Source organism: Chrysemys picta, chromosome 11, assembly GCF_011386835.1.
Source record: "Chrysemys picta bellii isolate R12L10 chromosome 11, ASM1138683v2, whole genome shotgun sequence".
Lineage (NCBI taxonomy): Eukaryota > Metazoa > Chordata > Testudines > Emydidae > Chrysemys > Chrysemys picta.
In genome coordinates this window covers 79,479,193-79,494,030 of record NC_088801.1, presented here as the reverse complement: position 1 = coordinate 79,494,030, position 14,838 = coordinate 79,479,193, and the positions used below count along the sequence as shown (strand labels likewise).

Here is a 14,838-nt window from a genome sequence, read left to right as displayed (position 1 = left end):
CTCTCAGTCCTTCGTCAGCCAGTTGATGTCCTTGTGTCAGAGTGTGGTGTGCCATGCATGCCTAGGCACTGCCCCATTGCAGTACAGTTGGAAGGCTTAGCTCAGCAGGGCCATGTCCCATCTGTCCCTGTCTGCTCTCTCCCACAGGCCAAGTGTGACGACATCTGCGGCGAGCCAGTTCTCCTATTCCTCTATGGAATCCATCCCCTCTTCCCTCTGGAGTCACAGCTCCTTTTCCCTGGGAGAAGCCTCCGTGACTCAATCAGAGCCCCTCTGCCGCACAAGGGAGATCACGCCTGTCGCGGGCTGGGAAGGATCCACTCATCCCATCCAAGCCCAGCCTTTCCCCAGGCCTCCTGCCCACAGCAGACAAGACCGGCGAGAGCAGACCACAGGTTTGGACCAGACGTCATCCCATGGCTCAGACTTCAACATCCGACAGAAGCATCTGCAGAGCCAACTGGGGGCACCTACCCTATCCACTGAGTCGCTGGCCCAGGTGATCCCTAACGCCCCTGCTCTACGCCCACCGGACAGAGACCCCAGGGTGAAGTTCAACATGAGCAGGGGCCTTTTCCTAAGCGTTGAAGTCCGGGAGGAGCTGGACTGTCACGTGCACTCAAAGAGACTCCAGCACGAGCAGGGCTTACCCCTCACCCCCCAGAAACCCCATACAGCTCTTCTGCCTCCAGCTCCACAAACCCCCATCCTAGGGGAGCCATTGCTGGGGGAGCGGGACACCAAGCGGCAATGGGAATTCAACACAGATCGGCCCAAATGTGGATTTACAGCAAAGGTCCCAACACCCCTGAGATCCGATGCCGGCCCTCAGCATGCCCAGGAGATCCAGGAACCATGTGTGTGCCTCTCGGGATCCCTGCCCCAAAAGGCCCACAGGATCATGGCATCCCCTGATGCCATAATGGCAAGGCTTGTGCCCACGGCGGTGGTCAAGCTGCAGGAGCACGTGGCTCAGAAATGCCTGGAGATCCAAATGAAGGCGTTTCCTAAGATGGTGGGAGAGTCGCACAGAGATTCTCCCCTCCTGAGAGAGACTGCCCTGCCTGGGCCACTCCACCCCCCTAGGGAGCCAGGCAAGCCCAGGACAGCGGCATTGCCAACGATGGGACAACAGCCTGCCCACCCCATCGAACTCCACATAAGGCGTAAGCATCTCGTCATGCAGTGGGGGCTGCTCACCCTGGACCCAGAGCCCCCGGCAAAGGTGCCTCACACCGTCCCAGCCAGGGGAGCTGGTGTGGAGTTCAGTGAGATGGAGACCGATTTCCTGCTTGATGAGGTCAGGGAGAAGTTGGACTGGCACACGCAGTGGAAGAAGCTGCAGCAGGAGTGGGGTTTGCCGGATGCCCAGTGGAAATCGCTGCGGACTTTCCTACCCCCGGTTCCCAAGCTGTCCTCCCTGAAGGCAAAGCCCGAGGTTGAGGTGGTTCCCATCCTTGGGGAGCTGCTCTTCCTTGGGAGGGACGTTAAAAAGCAGCTGGAGTTCCACATTATAAAGATGCAAGTGCAGCAAAGATGGGGACTGCCCATGAGGATCCAGGATTCCCTGAGGAGGTTCATGTCTCCTTCCCCAGAGGAGAGAGGCCGGCTCTCTCACCCTACCTGCAGGGGCATCGTGACTCCGTACCGGTCACCGTTTCAGGTGTGTTCCAAGAAGGCTCGGTCTATTCAGTTGCCTCTAAGGGCCCCCTGTCAGAGGTGGCTGGAGGATGTACATGCCCTACCCACCAACAGAAGGCAGCAAATGGCCAGGTCTTACTCCTGGAAGCATCCTGGGGCAGCAGCTTCGACAGGGAAAGAAACCCCAGACCATGGCAGCGTATCGCAGACAGGGAAGCAAAGCACAGGCTCCTCTTGTTCCACACGTCCTCCAACGCCAGTGGAAGATACCACCATGGAGATGGGCAGGAGTGAGAGTGCGGAAGGAAACCAGGCTAACCCAGATCGCTGCACTCTGCCAGCAGGGGTGGATCTGACATTGCCACCTCCAGAAACCGCAGGAACAGAGAATTCACTCGCAGCGACACTCCACATTTATGGGAGTGAGTTGAGAAAGCCCCTTACCGGTGTGAGCAGCACCAAAGGGACAGAAGAGACGCTGGAGCTGCACATGGAGAGGAAGGTTATCTCGGGAGAAGGCTCTTGCCTGAGGCCAGGGGCACAGACAGGTGAGAGCAGGGCAGATCGTCCCAAGACCCAACGCCACCAGGTTGCCCCAGAGGCACCAGGCTCTGGGCAGCTGACAAGATCCATTCTTGACTCTCTCGTTGCTGGGCAGGCTGCGCACGACCTGCAGATCAAGCACCTGATGGAAATGTTGAGCAGCTCCCGCCCCTTGGCGGGCCAGGTCTCAGTCTGCCAGCTGTGCCGCAAGGCACATCCAGGAAAGGAGAAGGGTCAGAAAACTCAGGAGGAGACACAAGTATCTGCTGAGCTGCATGGTCTTCGAGACATCACGGCTCCACACGGGTTCGATGGAACTGTGACTTCAAAGCTCTCCAGGGACCAGCCGCCAATCAGAGTCTGCAAGTGCGGTAAGGTTCGACGGAAGAGACCTGCTGGCTCTGCAGGTGCTGACTTGCCCAGAAGATCCCATGGAATTCCACAGCGATGGACTCCAGGAGACTCCTCAGCGTCATCCAACCACAACAAGCTGCCAGTGGTGTGGCTCCTTCCAGCAGACAGGAGCAAGACGCAGGATGGAATGGGGAAAACGGCCCCCACCAAGCAACCAAAGATGGTGTCCATTGCTACAAGTACAACAGGGCTTTCACAAGCCGGGGAGAAAGCAACTGGGAGTCCTGACGGTTCTCCTCCAAAGCCAGAAAAGGCCTCCAGAGCTAGGACACCATCCCCTTCAAGGAACAAAGTTCCAGTTCTCAAACGGATCTTAATGTGCCTCAGGCAAACCTTCTCCAAACTTCAAAACACAGTGAAGTCTCAAATGTCCAAGGACCCTCGTTCAAGAACACCTGATACTAAATTTACAAAGCCACCCTTTTGGAAGGCAAGGGCCTCCAAGGGTGTTTGGTAGTAGTATAAAGCCCTACCGTCAACCCCGCCCCTTGACCCCTTAAGCCCCGACCACTTGTCACCGGAAGACCCACACATGGGGGGTAATACTTCCGGTGTCAAGGCGGACACATGACCGGAAGCAAAGTGTGTCATGTTACCCCTATAAGAACTCCTCCCACTGCCCTCTACCAATCAGAATGGGTTTCACCCGCGTAGGCCTGTCCCGAGAGGAGATTTGACCAATAGGAGGGAGTTCCAGGGCGGGGTGAACCATCCCGAAGGGGTTCATGTGACCCCTCTAAGAACTCCTCCCACCTCCCTCTACCAATCAGGAGGGGTTTCAGCCACATAGGATTGCCCCGAGAGCAGATTTGACCGATCGGGGGTGTCCCGAGGCGGGGTGACCCGTCCGGAAATGGATAATGTGACCTCTCTAAGAACTCCTCCCACAGCCCTCTACCAATCGCAATGGGTTTCGGTCATATAGGACCGCCCCAAGAGCAGATTTGACCAATCGGGGGTGTTCTAGGGCGGGGTGACCCGCCCAGAAGAGGGTCATGTGACCCCTCTAAAAACTCCTCCCAGTGCCCTCTGCCAATCAGAGTGCACCACCATCACCCCATAAGTCCCAGTGCTGGGGCAGAAGAGGCCATCTTTTACCAGGAACGCGTGCTTTAGAAATCGTGGAAACATGGACTCCTTCACCACCCCAATGAGAACTTCGGACTTTGTTTTCGCCCCGAGGGCCTTTGACCATCCGCGGAGAAAGCGCTACATCAGCGACAGTTCCAAGGAGGAGGAGGGAGCGACCGAGGAGGGCCCTTTGGCCCAGCCGTTGATGGATACGCCAGAACCCGAAACCCAACTGCTTGTGAGACACCCCGATGAGCGTGGTGGCCTCTTGTCGTCCATCCCCCTGGAGGAGGAAGGCGAACACAGCTCGGGGGAGTCATCGGAGGACAAGGTGAATGGAAAAGACATCGCTCAGGTAAATGAATTATTAAGAAGTGATGGTTGATGATGGGGTGTAATGGGGTTAGGAACCGGGGGGCGGGGGGGTTGTATAAATTTAAAAAAACACAGTAGGAATTTACACTGTTTCTTTTCTGAAAATCTCTCGACAGCTCGACGATGCCTTTCTAGAGGAACAGGAGGCCCTGGACAGCGTTGCATCAAGCAGCGAAGATGAACTGGGCCCACCTTGGTTCTGCTCAACGCTGATACAAATTGTTGAAGAGGACTTCGAGGATGACGGCTCTGAGGAGTTTAGGAGGAGGCTTGGCATGGAACTAACTGAGCCAGTGCCATGTCGTGAGCGTAAAAAAAGTCCTGCGGACTATTGTACGCGTTGCTGTTAATGCTGTCCTTAATCACTGCCTTAGGGAAAAGCTTTTTGAAGATTGTGAGGGCTGTGTCATAGATGCGCCAGCCCAACGGCACCATGACTGTGTGACTTGGACTTCAGTGGCTATAAACTGCAAACTCCGGGGCCTGTGTGCTGAGCTGTGCTTGGAAATCCTATTAAACACTGTTATTGCCATAGGTTATGCTATGCAGTGTCTGTGCCTAACCCAAGAACATTTAGCGCCAGCGGGGACCTTGATAAAAAACAAGCCCCAAGACATTCATTGAAATCTGCAAAGGGCCCCCACTTGGAATGGGTACTGTAAGAGGCCCTACAGAAAAATGTATTTGAAGTAAAAGAAAAAAAAAAAGAAAAGAAAAGCAGCCCAGTTGTGCAGACAACTTATTCCCCCAGCCCAGACCACAAAAGGGAATGCTAGGGAGGGGTGAGCCAATCAACCTGCTGACTATTTTGAAACAAAGAGTTAGGATGGTGTAAAAACCTCAGGGAGCTTGGAGCCTGTCTCTTTCAACAGAAACGCTCTTGAATTGCTGCTGGACTGCAAGAGGAGGTATGCGCCCTGATTTGAACTCTGAAAATAGATATTCTATAATGCCATTCTTTCGCCATGCCGTCTTAGTAAATAATGGTGCCTGGCTTTATTGCAGTGTGATCTGTTTAGCATGGAACCAGGAACTTGAAGCTGCATTTCACCACCAGGCCAAGGTAAAAACCATTTTAACTATAGATGTGCTTAATACTGTTAAATTAAAAAAAAAACAAAACCTTCAGGTATTGCACAGGTTGTATAGGGATTTGGGGGTAATCCTAACTTAACATGTTTGCTTGTTCTTTAACCTGAAGGCCCAAACGCACATGGTAGGGGTGGGGGCGGGGTGGTGGTGGACAGAACAACCATGTTCCTTTTAAATGCACGTGGGTTTACTGAAAAGTATTTTCAATGGATTTTAAAAGCAGTTTGGTTTTTATTTTGCAAAATGAGATGTCTTTAAAAATGTTTGTGGGTTTGTTTTTTAAAGCGGTAGAAATAAACTCAAAACCTGTGTTTGTTGTACAGCCTGAAATGGATGATTTTGTTTTAAAGCTGTGACTTTTCAAATAGAAAAACACCCTAACGAATATTTTATTTTTTTAAGTTTACAAGACAGTTTCATGTGTTTTATAATGTTGTTTGCTTCACAGTACGGTCAAAACACGAGAGGGTAAACAAGCTCAGAAGAAAAAGGAAAGAGACAGCTGAAAAGGAAAATTCACCAGCATCAATGACTGATGGATGGATGAAGCCCAGTAAATATATTTTGCTTATTTGTTTCATGAGGTTTTGTATTTTAAGTAAATCCATAGGTGTGGGTGAGAAAGATGGTAAAGTTCAGTTTTGTAAAATGTCTTTTCTCCCCCCTCATAGGCACGGGCAGCTTTCCTGACAATGCTGTAGTCGAAGCTACAGGGACACCTCCACCAGAACCGCCAAAGAACCAGGAATCTGCTTTGAGACCTTTAACAACACTAACACAAAACAGCACAAGCAGGAGCGTCGCCAGCTTTTCTGCCGCCCTAGGCGGCGGAAGGTCCCGCCCCAAAATGCCACAGAGGCGGCGGAAGGTCCCGCTGCTGAAATACCGCCGCGGTCGCCGCCCCCCAAATTGTAGCGCCGTAGGCGACCACCTAGGTCGCCTAATGGGTTGCGCCGGCCCTGAGCACAAGAGTGCAGATGAAGCATCAGGGCAGTCCAAACCTCATATACGTCAAACCCAAGGACAAAACAAAAGATTCTGGTAAAGACCAATCACGCAAACACAACTCCAGTTCCTCAGCGGCCACCACCACACCAAGCCCTGAGAAAACTGAGCAAAAACTCTCAGATTCACAAACCCGGAGCACGCGCTCTGGGGGTTGTGAACGTGAGCAAAAATACACACATTCACAAACCCGGAGCACGCGCTCTAGGGGTTGTGAATAAAAAACCAAGGACTGACAGACCATTCTCCCAACACCATAAGCTCGTCACAGCTCCCCCATATTCTAGTATTTGGGAAAAGTATGATGCTTCATTCAGAAAACTGATGAAGATTTGGGGAAAATAAGAGGCTTTGTTCAGAATACTGGTGGCTGCTATATCCTCAGGGGTCTAAAAGAAAGGAGAGCTGGAAACCATGTCAAAAATGCAAAAGCTCTGGCAGGTGACTTTTTGAAAAATACTTCAATTTTTCCAAAAGGTGGCTCTGAGCAGGCGTGACTAGCCGTGGAAAGGGGCCTGGGTAAAAAGGGCACCTTCCAGGGTACACATCAGCTCAGGTGTAAACAAAAGGGGGGACAGCTCTTGGTGGACAAACAAATGGCGGCCAAAAAGTTCCAGGCCAGGGTCTCAGTAAAAATTTTAAAAAGGCTAAAGAGGTAATGAGGAAAAAAGCAAAAAGAGATGCCCCCTACTGGAGGCTCTCAAACTGGCTTGTCTGAAAATGGGGAGGTGGAACCCGACTCTCACGCAGAGTCTGATTTAGAAAATTCCCCAGAGGGCTCTCTAGGAAGGTCCCCGTCTCCTCCTGATGACCCTCACGGAGGCCCCTCGGAGTTTGACTCTCAAATAGCATCTGATGTAGAAGATGCCGCTGACGGTTCCATAGAGGAATCCCCAAGTAACCCTGAAAATGCAGAGGTGTATATGGAGAGAGTGAGAAGTTGGCAACGTGAATTACCTAGATTTGGGGGGGGTCGGTGTATTGTGAGGAATTTTGTTTTGTCAATCCTGAGTGAATAAATTCAGCTCTGCAGGTTGTTGAAGCCATACACAGGGGAATACAGTTAGTTCTAGATGACGTTAATGGTGATTATGATGATTATGTTCAGTTACGTTTAGAGAGCCGAAATTTAACTAACCCTTTGTTTTCAGTCAGAAGAACTAGGGATGAGCTGTCTGCTGAGGATTTCTTAACTCAGGCCTCAAAGCTGCTACAGAGCAATAGAGAGCTGCATCTCGATGGGACGTTGCGCCTTGTTGTGACAGTTGTAAAAAACAGGGGTGGGGGCGCTCGTAGAGGTTTAAATTCTATCCGCGGTAGTCAAATCCTCCATAAAAAGAGACAATGCTTAGTAGACCTGATTTACACCGGTACCAATCTGTGTTTTGTGGGTGGGCTCTTGGCCGTTATGTCCGACCGTAAACCTACGGACGTGGAATTATTAGCGGGGGCGAGAAAGTTGCAGGAGAAACTGGGGTGGTCAGATCAAAAAAAGGTTCTGCTCAGTGACGTAGCAACGTTTGAAGAGCATTTAGGAGTCAATATACAGGTGGTGCTGTATGCGGCGAAAAGTGGATGGGGCTTTTTTAAAACGGGGGGCCCAGTGTACCCCAAGACTTTTTTCATCCTGTTGCACGATGAGCATTACTATGGGGTTCTGGATGTGAAAAAGTTGTTCGGTGTGAAAAATTATTGTGAGTTTTGCCACATGGAGTACAGTCACGACCACTCTTGCAGGTATCGTTGCCGCCTCTGTTTGAGTGTAATGTGCTTGGACAGCATGGGCGTGCAGCTGAGGTGTCCTAGCTGTAGACTGTATTGTCGATCCAAAGAGTGTTTAGACGGACACGTCGACTGTGCATCGAAAAAACAAGTCGAATGCCTGTCTAAAACTTTGTGTGATAAGTGTCAGTCTTATGTGGACAAGCGGCACAGGTGTAAAGGGAGGCGCTGTAAGCAGTGTCAGGGTTTGATTGCTGGTGATGTAGACAGTCACCTGTGTTTTATGGACAGCCTTAGAAAGCCCAAATCATCAGAAAAGTATCTTTTTTATGATTTTGAATGCACGCAGGAGACTGGGTTGCACACGCCCAATTACATTTTTGTTATGTCCCTAAAGCCGGGAAAATCCTGGGAATTTAAGGGCAACAAGTGTCTTTCTATGTTTGTTGAGACCTTTATTGGCAAAGAGTTCCAGGACTACACATTCCTAGCTCACAATTCCAAAGGTTACGATGCGTACTTCATCGTTAGACAGTTACTGAAGGAAAAGATGTGCCTAGAACTGATCACTCAGGGTACCTCTTGGGGCCAGATTCACCAAAGGGCTTAAGTGCCTAACTGATGGTTTAGGCACCTAACTGCCAGAATCAGGCCCCACTGGGATTCCCAACCCCCCCGCCCAGCTGCTGCTCACCACTGCAGGGTCCTAAACTCACTTGAAAGTCGTTTACAACAAGAGGGTCCTAGAAGAAGGGTTTAAAACCCTGCCCTACGGCTTTTAGAAATGGATACGAGGTGGAAACACCTCTTTTCTGCAATTCTCGCGGGGCCTAGCAACTGCGGGAAAAGTTACTTTATAAAAAATGTGTTGGATAATGCCAAACAAACACTATCTGTTATGCTTGAGAATATTGTGTGGTGTTACAGTTGTTGGCAACCTCTGTATAAAGAACTGCTCTGTAAATATCCCTTTATCAATTTTGTGGAGGGGCTGCCTGATGCTTTTGACGATGACCGTTTGTTTCCTACCAATCAAGTAAATATGATTATCATAGACGATCTGATGAACTCTGCTTGTGAAATCGAGAAAGGTTTTACCAAGTATGTGCATCACAGAAACCTGAGCATTGTTTATAGTTCAAAACGTATTTTGTCAGGGGGAAAAGAGTCACACGATTAATCTAAACGCAAAAACCCCAGGGATAAATTACAAATCGCTACGCTCACTCGGCAAATGTACCCCTGCAAAGCTGAATTCTTTCTAGAAGCTTTTGAGGATGCTACCAAAAGACCTTATGGCTACCTGGTGGTGGATTTAAATGCTTCCACACCAGAAGCTTATAGACTAAGAGCTGGTGTTTTCCCTCCAGACTGGCTAGTGGTTTATACTTTGAAAAGAACAACAGCCTGGTATAAAAAGAGATGAACTATTGGCAGGCCCCTTTGTAGCAGCTGGGGTTGCTGACCGAAATCATGTCTAGCTGTGTAAAGAGAAACCTGGTCCTTTTAAAATTACTTAGCAAATCGTCCCCGCAGCAAAGGAGGGCTAGACTATGTTCGGCCTCTGACGATTTAGCAGCGGCCATCTCAGAAATAGCGCTCAAGCTCCCAACTTCCCTGGGGGTTTAATATATTTTCTTTAACAGAGCTGCCTAGACATGACTTTTACTGGCACCGTCTTTTACTAACACAAATATGAAAGGGGACACATTCATATTGACACATTTCAATAAATACGTTTTATTAATCGCCTGGTTTAACACGACCTTTTACAGCCGCCTGTAAAAATGGACTCCATAAGGAAGTCTGAGCTGGTTCATTCTTCCATTTTGTCCTTTTCCAGATTTTCGTCTTGATATCTGTGTCTCATATCATGCATCAGCTGTTTTTGCTTATGTCTATTTACTCCCACGGGGCTACCGATGTGTAAGTTCTCAAAGGCCTATAGAAAGGCATCGTCGAGCTGTTGAGAGATTTTTCAGAAAAGAAAGTAAGCACCCCACTGCTTGTTTTTAGATTTACACAACCCGCTGGTTCCTAACCCCATTACACCCCATCATCAACCGTCACTTCTTAATCATTCATTTACCTGAGTGACGTCTTTTCCATTCACCTTGTCCTCCGGTGACTCCCCCGAGCTGTGTTCGCCTTCCTCCTCCATGGGGGTGGACGACAAGAGGTCACCACGCTCATCGGGGTGTCTCACAAGCAGTTGGGTTTCGGGTTCCGGCGTATCCATCAAAGGCTGGGCCAAAGGGCTCCCCTCGGTCGCTCCCTCCTCCTCCTCAGAACTGTCGCTGATGTAGCGCTTTCTTCACGGATGGTCAAAGGCCCTCAGGGCTAAAACAAAGTCCAAATTTCTCACGGGGGTGGTGAAGGAGTCCATGTTTCCACGATTTCTAAAGCACGCATTCTTGGTAAAAGATGGCCTCTTCTGCTGGGGCGCTGGGGCTTATGGGGTGATGGTGCTGCACTCTGATTGGCAGAGGGCGCTGGGAGGAGTTTTTAAAGGGGTCACACGACCCTCTTCTGGGCGGGTCACCCCGCCCTGGAACACCCCCGATTGGTCAAATCTGCTCTCGGGGCGGTCCTATGCGACCGAAACCCATCACGATTGGTAGAGGGCGGTGGGAAGAGTTCTTAGAGAGGTCACATTATCAACTTCCGGACGGGTCACCCCGCCCCAGGACACCCCCGATTGGTCAAATCTGCTCTCGGGGCAGTCCTATGTGGCTGAAACCCCTCCTGATTGGTAGAGGGAAGTGGGAGGAGTTCTTAGAGGGGTCACATGACACACTTTGCTTCCGGTCATGTGTCCGCCTTGGGTGGGACTTCAGGTGACAGGTGGTCGGGGCTTAAGGGGTCAAGGGGTGGGGTTTAAGGGGCCAAGGGGAGATGATATGGTTTGATTGGTGGTATGGTCCTTATACTACTTCCGTTTTCCATACTACTGAATCCCACCCTGCCAGCATGCCCACTAACAGAAGGGGCCCACAAATTCCACCATCTCCCTAGCATCCAGCGGGCACCATCAACACAGCTCTGTGTCAAGGCATCACCCATCCTCCGTGGCCTGCCACGCCCCTGCTAGTCCAGTCCAAACAATGCACCTGGAGGGTGATGGGCTTGAACACACAACTCTCAGTCCTGATGTGCAACTGCCCTCTGCTCTGCCCCTCTCCGCTTAGCTCTGGTGCTGCATCCAGCTCTGCTCGGCTCTGCAGCACCCTTGGCGACTCTAGACCTGCGCAGGGGACAGATCATCTTGCCGAACTGCCTGGTATTTTTTATGATGAGAACGAACCTCAGGACTGTTGCCCTCAAACCCAAGTCACACATATGCCTGATCAGGCTATAATCAATCCAGTCTCAGTTCCACCCGCGTCATTCACTTTTCTCCCTTGAGTGGAATAGTTTCTTCCAGTAATTGAAGATTTGTGGTCCATGGATTAACTATGAAGTTAAATTAACTGCAGACAATTTAAATCACCCACTTACATTTTCTGGTCCTCTGAATATCCCGACAGAAACCCGGAGCGGATAGGAATGGCTTTTGCTACATTTCATCCCAGGGTTTATCAGTTTTATTGGTTTTAGACTGTTTGGCATTTTCCTGCCATTAATCAAGTTCCTCTCGAACCCACTGCTCTGCAGATCCATTCATAATGCTCCATGGATGGATACGCAGGCGGCATCACACTCGTTAGCCACCCACTTACCTGTGGCAGTTGGAAATGGGGCCCATGACCCTGAGCTCCGAAAATGGAGCCCTTGAGGAGGGAAAGGAGCAGCTCCTCCGCTATTCAGAGGAAAACAATAAAATCTAATAGATACTTAATCTGGTCTGATGTGCTTTGTGCAACAGAGGACAGCAGTGCATGTCCATACACAGTCCCCTGGAGATGTAGGGCTGGGGATCATTGCTTGACATGGCTGACTATGAATGGATTGCAATTAGGACTGGGTGGATTGGGTCTTGTTACAAGATTTGCTCATTACTTTGGGGTATGCTCATTTATTCGGGTTACTCTTCTGGGGAAGGGGATTCTGTAATTCTATCAGTGTACTGTTTGTGTCATTTGTGTTTTTATATGGAGCTCTACTTCTCCCTTCTGCAAGTCCCTTCCCAATGGAGCTATCCTGCAGGACCTAGGTTCCCCAGGGCTGGGATTCTCCAGCCCCAGAACCAGATGAACACCCCCCCCATGCAGAGTGGCTCCCCGTCACTGGGTGTGTGCAGCTGCAGGCTCCCTCTTTGTCTGTCTGTCCTGTCTGATTCCCACGTGCTGGCTCGCTCTCACCCCTTGGGAGGGCCCACTTTGCTTTGCTGCTTGGCGAGATGCAGGCTCCAGTGCCTGTAGCAGCATCCAGGAGTGGTAGCCACTGGACCACTCCAAGAGAGACGCCCAGCTCCACCCCAACAGCTGGGCGCCAGCTCCTTCCTTATCATCATCCCAGAGCTCATCTGTGCTTGGAGCAGGGCTGCCTGTGCCCAGCTGGTGGGTGCATCCACCCGGGCAGGGAGAAAGTGCAGAGAGTCCAAATCTGAATGCACTGGTTGGTTCTTTCCTTTCAAAAGTGGGGGCCAGTCTTTACTCTGGGGCTGGATTCTGTATATTTGACGTTTTCTTTCCTACTAATCTGTCTAGCCATAACTGGATTGCATGGGGTTTTCTCTCTCTCTCTCTCTGTGTTTTTCTTTCCTTCTCAACCCCACAATAGGTGCATTGGGCCTGATTCTGATCTCCAGCTGGTGTAAATGAGGAGTAGCCCCACTGAAGTGAGTTTACATGGGGGTAAACTCAGTGTACGTGGGATCAGGATCAGGCCCGTTGAGTTCAAGGCTCGCCGGCTGTACCCAGAGCACAGGCGGGTCTCTGATCCCACTTCCCATCTGGCAGAGAGGAGGGCTGCAAATCCCTGCCTCCCTGTCCACGCACCCCACCCACCTTTGGGTGGAAAACTCCACTAGCCCCGAGTGGGGTCAGTTAGCGTCACTCCCAGTTCCGGAACATGCCCCGAGGATGTCGCTTTTGGGGGCAGCCCCACCTGAGAGCCAGCTGGGGTGGGATGGGATTGCAGGGGCCTGGCCCGGGGGTTCCCAGGTGGCTTCCCCTGCATTACTAGATGGGAACAGCAGGCACGAAAGCAGCGAGACGTGAGGAAGCAGCCAGGGCAGGGTGGGGTGGGTGGGTGCTGTCAGTGTTGGAAAGCTGGGGGGGGGGGGAGTCTGCTTTATTGATGGAGGCAGGAAACGTTCTTTCCTTGTGATGTCTTTAAATATTTATTTTAGATGGGGGAGGGGCCGGTGAGAGAGAGGAGAACTGGGCAGCAGCTGGAGGGCCAAGAAATGCATCGAGCTTTTAAAAGCTGAACCAGCCCTGGGGAGGGTAGAGGTTTCCCTGCTTGGGGAGGGCTGTGCAGGCAAATCGCACCTGCCCTTCCAGATGCACGGGCGCCTCATTGTTCAGCCCAGATGAGCTTATCTGGCATTATGCAGGGCGGCTGCTGCCTCTGTCTAGCAAACAGCAGCGCTCACAGCAAAACTAAATGGAAGTCGTCAGTGGGCTTGTTTTAACCTCCAGCGCCTGCTTCCACAGTCCTGGTGGGCTCCCTGCCCCGCAGCCTGCCTGGCCCTCCGACTGTTTCCAGCCTGCATGCTGGTGCCCTTCAATCCTGACCTGCAGCCCCCCTGTTGTCCCAGCCCTGGGCTCCCCACACAGCCCTGTCCATGCCCCTCACTCCTGACCTGCAGCCCCCCTGTTGTCCTAGGGTTACCATATTTAAAAAATAAAAAAAGAGGACACTCCACGGGGCCCTGGCCCCGCCCCTTTCCCCACCCCGTCTCCGCCCCAACTCCACTCCTTCCCCGCCCCAACTCTGCCCCTTCCCCGCTCCTTCCCCAAAGTCCCCACCCTAACTCTCCCTCCTCCCTCCCAGCCACACGAAAAGGGCTGCCCAAGCGCTACCGGCTTCACGGTTTGCTGGGCAGTATCCAGACCCTGCGCCCCTGGCTGGCGCTTCCCCAGCGCAGCTGGAGCCCGGGAGGGGAAGCGCCCAGCCGGGGGCACAGGGTCTGGAGGCTGCCCGGCAAACCGTGAAGCCGGTAGCGCTCGGGCTTCGGGCAGCCCCCTTGCCTCCGGACCCTGCGCCCCCGGCCGGGCACTTCCCATCCCGGGCTCCGGCTGCTCTGCTCCTCCCCTGACTCTTCGGCTCTATTTAAGAGCCGAGCTGCCCGAGCACTACCGGCTTTGGGCAGCCCCCTTGTCTCCAGACCCTGCGCCACCGGAGCAGAGCAGCTGGAGCCCGGGAGGGGAAGTGCCCGGCCGGCAGCTGGGGTCCGGAGGCAAGGGGGCTGCCCGAAGCCGGTAGCGCTCGGGCAGCTCGGCTCTTAAACAGAGCCGAAGAGTCAGGGGAGGAGCAGAGCAGCCGCGGGAGAGGAAGTGCCCGGCCGGTATTTTCCCGGACATGTTCGGCTTTTTGGCAATTCCCCCCGGACAGGGGTTTGATTACCAAAAAGCCGGACATGTCCGGGAAAAAACGGACATATGGTAACCCTATGTTGTCCCAGCCCTGGGCTCCCCAAACAGCCCTGTCCATGCCCCTCACTCATGACCTGCAGCCCCCCAGCTATCCCAGTTCTTAGCCTCTCTTGAGTAAAGAGGTACAATGTGGAGATTTGTGTGGCAATGCTGAGAGATGGACAAACATCCACTGGGGTCTGGGAGGAATTGTTTTAAGCATTCACTTCAATCAGGCCTTCAGAAGGGCTAGCCCGCGGCCCCTACAGCGCACTTCTTCATTAGCAGCTGAAGACACTGAGCTGCAGGAAGTGGGACAGAGAAGCAGGCCTGCGTGGCCAGGGCATGGGGGAGCAGCACGCAGCCCCTTTCCTTGCTGGACACTCAGCAGGGGCCAAGCAGCCGTTAGTGCTCGGTTCTAGCCCCCAGCGCAGGTAGCAGAGGGGCTGTCCGC

At 52.1% G+C, this 14,838-nt stretch overlaps 1 protein-coding gene and 1 long non-coding RNA gene across 4 annotated transcripts in view; one reads left to right on the top strand and one right to left on the bottom strand.

Annotated features, from left to right (window-relative positions):
• The window catches only part of LOC135972145 (microtubule-associated protein 2-like), a 957,474-nt gene that overhangs the window by 724,958 nt on the left and 217,678 nt on the right, over positions 1-14,838 (bottom strand). The window lies entirely within an intron of this gene.
• On the top strand, positions 4,822-6,412 carry LOC135974227 (uncharacterized). Its single transcript, XR_010591450.1, has 3 exons — positions 4,822-5,107; positions 5,585-5,689; positions 5,808-6,412. It is a non-coding gene; the product is annotated as an uncharacterized LOC135974227 (long non-coding RNA).